Source organism: Chrysoperla carnea, chromosome 3 (assembly GCF_905475395.1).
Source record: "Chrysoperla carnea chromosome 3, inChrCarn1.1, whole genome shotgun sequence".
Taxonomy (NCBI): Eukaryota; Metazoa; Arthropoda; class Insecta; order Neuroptera; family Chrysopidae; genus Chrysoperla; species Chrysoperla carnea.
Window position 1 is genome coordinate 22,928,905 of NC_058339.1, and position 9,803 is coordinate 22,938,707.

Sequence of the window (9,803 nt, forward strand, 5' to 3'; positions counted from 1 at the left end):
AGCTATTTAAACTATTTTTCTCTACGGCTGTTTCTACGCAAAATATTTCTTGTTACAATGCATTAGCTGGAACAGTGCATCATGGCTACTTCTGTAACAAGTTGACCAAACTTGGCTCATCCATTTTTTAACGATCTCTCAATTTTAAACTTAAGGAATGGTTCTTTGTGGAGCATTAACTACAGATGTCATCATCATTGTTGTTGTCAATGCTTTGTCTCCTCCGAATAGCCACTCTATCTAAATCGAACCCATGCTGATTTTTCATAAATCGAATAATAGCGACATTATTTATATCCAAACAATAAAGTTAATAAATGAGTTCAATTCAAACAAGAATATGTGCAATAGAACAACTGTTTTTAATTTGTCTATTGATTATGTTATGAAAATAATTCCTTTGTTTTACTAACATTATAAAATCTTTTTCTTTCTCTTCTACGAGACCAACTAGAAAGTTATAACCAGAAAGTTTTGACTTTTAATTTTGTTGTATACGCTTAATACAGGTATTTAATTGTAAATTTATTCAAATTTACAAGTGACACAGGTGAGTATTATAAACCATAATACAAAGTTGTCATATTACATACTTTTTATGTTCTTATAAAGTATAATGTAATTCAATTGAAATAAATACAAGACAAAATATATAATGTGTCATAAAAGAAGCGAGGCGATCAAAAAAATTAACTAGTTAAGTGAGCATATTTTTGTGACCTTGAAATGATCATGGTTCAAAGAATAAAAATTTCTAGATTGTTGATTCATGGAAAAAAGAATATAAACAGTATTTTGTACAATTTTGTACATTTTTTAATCGAATAGTTAAGACAAAAATTGAAAACATAATTCTTCCTATTAAGAGCGTAAAATTATACTAAAAAACAGCTAAAATTACAAAACGTGATTTAAAGCAACTTATATTGGGATGTTATTTGACCCTCTGAGGGAAGTGTTCACACGCGAGCTTAGAGTTTCGTTCTAGAAAAAACTAAAAAATTGGCGATGATTTTCAATTCGATTCAGTTTGGAAAATCACGTATAATTTTAACATATAAATAATTACTATGGAAATGAATGGCCAAAAAAACGTGGCACAGTTACTTTTAAAAAGTGAAATGATAAAATAATTAGGTAATTCAAACCAATAATTCAAAAGAACAAACTCAACTAAAATATTTCAATTAAAATATTTCCAAAAATTTGTCCCCAAAAATGATAGCTCTAAGTATCTTTTTCATCTCAGTTGATGTCCCTGACCATCATATCACTTTGATAATGATTTAAGAAGGAGTGTTTTAATATTAAAGAGTTTATCTGTGCATTTGTTTGTTTCTTAGTGGCATCGTAGTCCTTAAACGGTCGAACCTACTTGATTGAGAACATTTTTATTCACTTGTAAAATAAATGCTTTTTTGGAAATTTTTTGGACTATCCCGTTACGTATATGACACCCGATATATTTCTATATCTACCTTATATCTACCTACTCCGACCGTGTTTATTAAATATCTTTATTGTAAAGTTTTTTTAACAAAATTATAAAAAAACTTTTAAAAGAATATATTTCCAACAGTTTCTTATTCTGATGATTTTATGTATTTGTTAACAATTAAAGTTATGAAAGTTACTTTGTGTATAATAAATATAAAATATGTTTGTGTAAATATTTTTGTTGACTACCTTCTAAATAAAAAACTTACAGCCTAATTTTAACTTTTTGTAAATAATTAAATGTATTCTCGATAAATATTTGAGCAGTGCCAATTGACCTTTATATCGTGGAACATATGTCAAAATTGGCAAACTTTTACTAACTAAAAAATTGCTGTAAATTGTTGGCTTTTATATTCTGTTTCATTACGTATGTGTCATTTACGGAAACTTATTTGCTGAATTTTGCTAGAATTTTCTAACCAGTTCAAACTTTTATTTGTGTCTTCTTAATATGTTTAAGAACAATTTGTCGAAATTTTAAGTTAATGGTGTTTCTTTTTCTATAGTATCCCAACAACTTAAAAAAAAATCTCAGAGAAGTTTGCTTATTTTACAAAGGAATGGACAAGTTGTCGGGTAAAACCCGCACCTGAACTCTCAGTAAAAAGTTTTTTTCGGAAATGGGTTCAATAACAAAAACTACGAGCTTTCGATTGAGATGTCTGAGGTATAGTTCCGACCATTTCTTTGAGTAAAATTAGATGTGTTTAAAATTATACCTTAACTATTTTGCTAAGTTATCATTATTACAGTTAACGACTGAATTTGAAATCTATTCTATGAATCTTTATTGGTATATAATGTGTTATATTTTTGCAGATATAGACCAAACATTAAAATAACATTTATCCAATGAAAAAATAGTATAAGTAATATTGATTTCTTTACTTACTAGCGTAACAATATTTTGGAGACATATATTACATACACAATCACATAACTTTGTCATTAAAGAACAAAACTTTCCTTTCAACCAATATGAATTTACTTCTGTTACTTGTAAGGAAATTTTCTTCCCAAAAATATAGCTATTGGTTTTGTATTTTGTAAAATTATTATATATATGTAATCATGCCATACAAGTAATATAAAGTTATCCGAGCTTTTATCACTAAATATATTCGATGGGAATAAAATTGAATTTTTGACAATTTTCGGTATTATGACGACTAATTTCGTAACTTTGAATAGAATATTTATAGCGGTAAAACATAATTTTAAGAATTTTTCAGTTATTATTAAAAATATAGACATATTTATAAGGTGTAGAAATTTTCGTAAAGTTATATATTCAAGGCAATATTTACCTGCAACTAATAGTCATATAAAGATTTGGTAATTTTTTATTAATGCTTGAAAAGAATTATGGCTATAATTTTGGTATGTAGCGTAAAAATTTACGATTTTAAGGGTTCTATAATCAAAATTTTTGAATTTTTATAAATTTGTTTAATGATTGTATATTTTGCTGAAGAAAATATAAAAGCTTACGCAGATGCTTTCACGTTGTTGTATATAGTTGGTTCAATGGTAACTTTCACTAAGAGGAAAACATTAAGTTGGGTAAAAGAGTTGTACAACTTTACAAGCATTAAATGAAATTATTGTTTGATAAATTTAATTTTAAAAACATACTGTTTATTTTCATTTATTTAGAAAAATCTTTTTATTATGTTGAAGATGTATTTATCTGGGTACTAAAGTAATCGATTATGTTTAAAGCAGTAATGCCTAATTTGTTAATTATTTAACCGACAATTTACAATATATGATCATGCGTAATCATAAATATTTATTTTTCCAAGCAAAAGGCAAGTTGAAATTTTGCAGAAAGGAATCTCATTTAAAAAAGTATATACAGTGCAACCTCGATATAACGAATCTGAAGGGAACCAGTAAATATTCGTTATATCAAGTAATTCGTTAAACTGAGGTTTGTTATATTGAGGTTAAGTTGGTCTAAAATTCGTTATAAAGAGGAAAAAAGTGTCGGAACCTCTCGCGACATGAATTACATACTATGGAGTATACTAACTGTCATATATTGGTGGGACTTTATACGTTATATAAAGGTTTTGAATTGACGAATTTCGTTATATAGAGGTATTTAAATTTTTTATGTAGTTGAAAATTCGTTATATAGAGGCTGTTCGCAAAAAATATTCGTAATGTAGAGGTATATTTTATATTGACTCTTATGGACAATTCAAGGGGATTGCGAAAAATTCGTTAAATCGAGGAATTAGTTATATTGAGGTTCGTTATATTAAGGTTGCACTGTATTATATTTGATTTAAGTCATTTGGCACATTTTTTCTGAGATTATATCAGGAGGTTCAGAATTTTGACAACGAAAACTGTGTCATACAACTATAAAACGCACAGCTAATTTGAGAGGAAAAAAGGATTTATAAATGTAGGAAAATAACAGTTTTCATTTAAAGAGCGTGGTACATGTCGTACAACAGGTCGAACATTGAACTATTTTCCTTTAATAAATAACCTTATATTTACGATTATCATGAGAGAAAATCGAGTCCTAGAGTATATCAAAGATACACATTTTCAAATTTAGTTTTTTACGCTTAAAATAAGTCTGGGAACACGCAAAATGATCCAGGAAAACAGAGTTACGTGCGTGTAATTATTCTGTTTTTCTTTTCACGAAATAAAAAGTATCGCAATTACACTTTTGTGAAGTGTATAATATCTGTTGTCCATCATGACATTATATCTCAGAAGAACAGATCATACTCATATATGCTTTCATACATTGCTATAAAGCCCTCGTTTCCGCTGTGATCGAGGAAAAAGAAGTTGCTTGTGTTTTAAAAATTTATTAAAAAGTAAAATTTGACTGATATTATAAAAATTCGAACAGCTTAAATTAAACTTTATACAATCTTGTTGTTATTCAACGAATGCAAACGACACAATCCGAATATGTTAGAATATTTAGTAGCGGCTTACTATGAGAATAAATACTATAGACTAGTAGACAGTACATGTGATTGTTACATTCTTGTTCAGAATCGTTTGTACAATTTAAATTATTCAAAAAGTTAGTAAATTATTAAAAATGTTGAAGCCAAGGTGTTGTAATGAACAAATTTAATTTATATTATTTTGTATAATTTTGTACCTATATGATGAGTTTTGTTTAAAATTACGAATACAATATTCATTAAATACTAAAGCAGTAGAACGGCTTTAAGCAAATTGTCTAACATTCTTGGCATAAATTGCTAGGTCTTGGCATAAATTGCTAAGTTTTATGCTGTGGGTTCCATCACCTATTACTTGTACTTTTATTCCTATCAAGAATTGAAGTAATTTATTTATTTTTTAGGAAGATCCTCGAGGATATACCATTCGTCGGATTAATTTTTTATGGACACCTTCCTGATCAACATACAGTCTTTTACAACAAAAGATCTGTTTTTATAGTTTAATTATTCTAAATATTGTTTAAATTTCACTTTAAAATAACAGTTAGATTTAGCTCCTATGTATAAAAATGATCAATGTATTATGAAGAAACATAAAAAGTTTGATTCAATTGACAAATTGTTAAGTAGATGATTGAACGAAGAATATAAACGAAAAACTAGATGAACATCTGACAATGCTTCTAGTTTATTGGTGTGGTATGTTTTCTACTAAGAGCGTTGACTTATGAGATCCCATAGGAATGTTCGTAATTACTACCTGGTTTTCACTTACACACACTCAAGACATATATTTTTTCTATCCATATTTTCTTTCTGACTGCCTTTTTGTTTAGGTTTTATTAATTATACTATCTTATATTTTAAAAATTTTCAGTTTCTCAATTATTTCTCATCAAAAAAATTATAACTATGTAAAAAGAGTCTTTAAAATATCTTTTTATTTGCTATTTTCACATTTTGCATTTTTACCCCGACCATTTTATCGCGTGGGTTATGTGTTTGATAACCCATAATGTATGTTCATCTGTTTCGACGGAGCTTCTAAACTATTGATCATAAATTGATAAATAAAGTATCGTTAAAAGCGTCTTAATCGTCCGCTGATTGTAGACTATGTGGCGTCACAATTAATTGAATATATATGGCACTGGCTAGGGGATATAAAGTTATGATCGAAAAACAAATTTCGATTTAATGATAGCGTTTTAGGTATCAAATAAAAAGGGCGTAATTAGTACTTTTCAAATATATATATATATGTAGTTATACTTAACCCCAAAATAATATTAAAAAAAATAAAGTTCGAAAACTAAAACTCCGACGATTACAGAACTCACGCTCTTAAAAGTATGAAAAGAAGAATATATTTTCATCTGAAATTGTTATGATACATAAAATCGTCATTATCTCTTTTCTTTCCTGTTGAAATTTGTTTAATCTTAGAGGTCCCTCGACTGTGATGACGATTTTATTTATCACAACAATTTTAGATCAAAATATTTTCTTGTTTTCATACTTTTAAGAGCGTGATTCTGTAATCGAAGAGGTAAGCAACGTTCAGTATTAATTCAGATACAAATTTCTCAAAGATAAAGAGTACATTGAAATTTTTATTTATATTCCCCTCAGTTTTTCAACTTCTTTTCTTCCATTAAAAATTCAGGGTAAATATTTTAAAAAATACATTCTGTGTAGGATATTAAAAGCTTCGAGTATCATAAATAAATGATAAAGTTAAATAAATAATTCTCTTTTTTGTTGTTAGTACATATTTTTTTCAAATACAGATACATAACTTTTTTTTAAAATACAAAATGATTATTAGAATATAACATAACATACTCATCTATAGTTACTAATTTAGTGTAATATGTACAATGCCAATTAAAAACTTTGTTTTGTAATTAAAACCGACCGACAAAATTACGTACCTTGATCAGATGTTCGTATTTAGTCTCCTATAGCTGCTGAAGAGAACTCGATTGACTGATTAATATTACTGGAGAGATTCCTGAAATAAAAAGTGTAAAACTAAGTCTAAATCAACCGTATGCTAAGTATAATATAATTCTAGTTTTGTTAAAATTCCGAATAGATTTTTTTTTTTGTTGAAATTTTAAAAAGTATCTGCCATGCTGCGATTGCTGTGACTATCTTTATTTTTCAAAAATAAAAAATAAAAAAATGAGTACCAATTATAAACATCCAAGTGACTGAATAGAACCCGCAAAGAATTGAAATATATCGTTTTCAGGTTACTGAATGTTAGTCTTAAATTAAACCCGATTCTACTATATTTTCGCAAAGAATTGAGAAGGAATTAATTTGTTGAGAATGTTCAAACTGGAATTTAAACGAAAATGATTTAAAAATTGTGGTCAAAACTGTATTTTATTATTTACCAAATAAATGCAGCTCAAATAAAATGTACCATGAAAATTTGAAAATAGTGAGCCATTTTTTGTTGCAACAGTACTTTGAAAAAAAAAACATTTGTAATGTGTTAAATTAGAATTTGATAAAACATATTTCGATGTGTTATGTAACAGCTGTAGTAGATACTTTCTACCTATACGTATAATTTATATAACAATTTTCTGGATAATTTAAAAAGTAAATAATGTGAAACCCATTAAACAAACTACATTTGTATAAATTAGCGTCTGAATCTATTATTGTTGAACATATTATTGTACAGTCGAACATGTTATATTGAAAGCAGAGCTCAAGAGTTTCTCCTCGATTATACGTTTTTAACGTTTTGAGATCTCGACCATAGAGGTTTTGGTCAGTGTCCGACACTTTCTCTACTACGTTTTTTCTGACCGATAGCATAAATATGACGTTGTCATGCCCATTTGAAAACGCAGCACGAAAAAAATCGTAGAGGGAAGTTCGGTAGACTCGCCAAATCCACGAAGTTTCAAGTATGTATTAACATTTAACAAAGCACCACCCTTTCTGTCACACAGTCTATAAAACATTGAAATATAAAATTAATTTATGAATTGAAAATAAACTGGGTACTGTTTGATTTTAATATGACTCGCATGCTATGAATATTGCTTGACCACAAACTCATAAAGTTTATGTATAAAATAAATAAATAAATTTTAGAATCAAGTGTAAATCATTTTACACAAAGGATTCGTGCGCCCGTAATTTAAAACATTTAATATTCTACACAAAGCTATATTCTTCTATGGAAACTCTCAAGGAAGCAAGGCCACATTTAAAATAGGGTGTCTATTACTAATAAATGTTTTTCTGGTAGAAGAAACAAATAGAGCTAGTGTTAACTACTTCTGAAATCAGAAAAATTGATAGGCAAGCTTATTGACAGTTGGTCTGTTACATATCAAATGTAATAGAAATTCAGTCTGGTTTTTGCATGAAAAAGTAACAGAGAGACTTGTTTTCATAGTTTTGATATTAAAATGAATTTTGAATACGGAATTCTAAAACCAGAAAGCAATTATAAAAATAATGTATTTTTGGTATAGACACAAACAGACAGAGTAGGTATATACTCCTGAAATCTGAATAACTGACTAGACAAATTAATTGACTAACCACTTTTGACATTCATATATACATTTAGTGTATATTGTCTGGTTTTTAACCGACTTCAAACGAACAAATTGAGAGCTTATCAATGCCGAAATGTTTTTTTCTTTTTTATATGCATACAGTGTGTATACATATAAAAAGGGTATAATTAATTCTTGGAATCACACACAATGAAGCGCTATAATATTTTCACAGGGAGTGTTTACTACAATTAGCTGGCTATTCGATGATCAAACTAATATTTGTTCAGATATGACCTTGAGAAAATTAGTAACCAAAAACTTGAGCCTAGCTATCCAAAACTAAAATTTTGATTCAGTGAGTTAAAAACTCAATCCCTTGTTCAGTGTTGCCAAAATCTAAAATATAATTCTCAAACATAATTGTATAAGGGTTTCGTAGAGCCGTCCCCTTACTTGCGTAGATGGTTTTTTATGATACAGGTTTTTAACGGTACATGAAAACTGTCCGCAAAAACACTGTTAATTTGACAAGAAAGTCAAATAACATGAAAAAATCTTTCTTTTTTTTGTATAGCCAACAAAGAATCGGTCGTAGATTTGAACATTAAATAGAAAATTTGAAGAAGATAAACGCATCGTTTGAGTTTTCGTTAGTTATAAACAATTCTTTATTTTTCCAACAGGGATACTGGTCTGTTTAATTTTAAAGACTTTTTAATTTCTATATTTCATTTCAGTTATTGGTATGAATACCTTTTTTTTGATGGTCCTAAAAGTCAAGGTCAAATTCAAATTCACTACCAGATTATTCTTTGTAAATCCATCAACTTTTACACCTTTTATCTAATTTTGCTTACGGTTTTTACTGGTAGAATATTTGTCCATGATAGATTAAATAAGGTACACATCGGGTATTCGAAATGTATGAGATTCCTGGTGTTTTTATTACCTAACAATTGATCAGAGATTGATATAAAAGCATTGTACCACTAACAGCAAATTTATTCACAACGTAAGATTGATATCAAGTAGGGAAAAATAATTCAAGAAAATTGTAATATGTCAGCAGTTAGAGCGACTTATTGAAAATAGAGATTGATATCCCATGTGACCACTAAAGAAATGTGTTATTATTCTACTTCTTAGATAAAATAATGTACTTCACAAGTCGTTCCATACTTCCACACTTTTTTGTGTGTTTTACTTGTTAAATTGATATTCTGGATAATTTATTTACATCGTCGGTCTATTACAAATTAGTCCAGGAGAAATGATGTTTTGAAACAACCTGGTAGCCTGTGAGGTCGTAACACCTGAATGTTTGTAACTATGGTTTTGCGGTAATCGCCACAGCCACACGAGTCTCAGGTTTTGGCAGCTCATCTCAGTGGTGGTTGTTTTCCTACAACTTTGTAAAGATTCCCAGTTCCACTCTGGAGATTGGAAATGATATTGAAAAATGTGACGACATATGTCAATGCCAGGATTTTGGCAGTTTTTTTCGATTCATGGATAGTTAGGATCCAAAACGGCTATGGTATATTTTTAAACACGTCCCTAAAAAATGTACGCATACCAGCCATCGCTCCATCCCTACGTCTTAACGCAAGTTTGTTCTATTCAAGTCGAACATGATAATTCGTCGGGACTAAATTCAATAAGTTATTGCCATATAGGAAATCATTTTTTGTACAATATACGCTCTACGTAATCAATTATTAGACTTCGTAAGTAATTTCAATCCACAAATAAAAATAAAAAATTTAATTCTCATAATGAATTCATAAAACTAAACCGATTTCATAACGCCTCGTTAAGT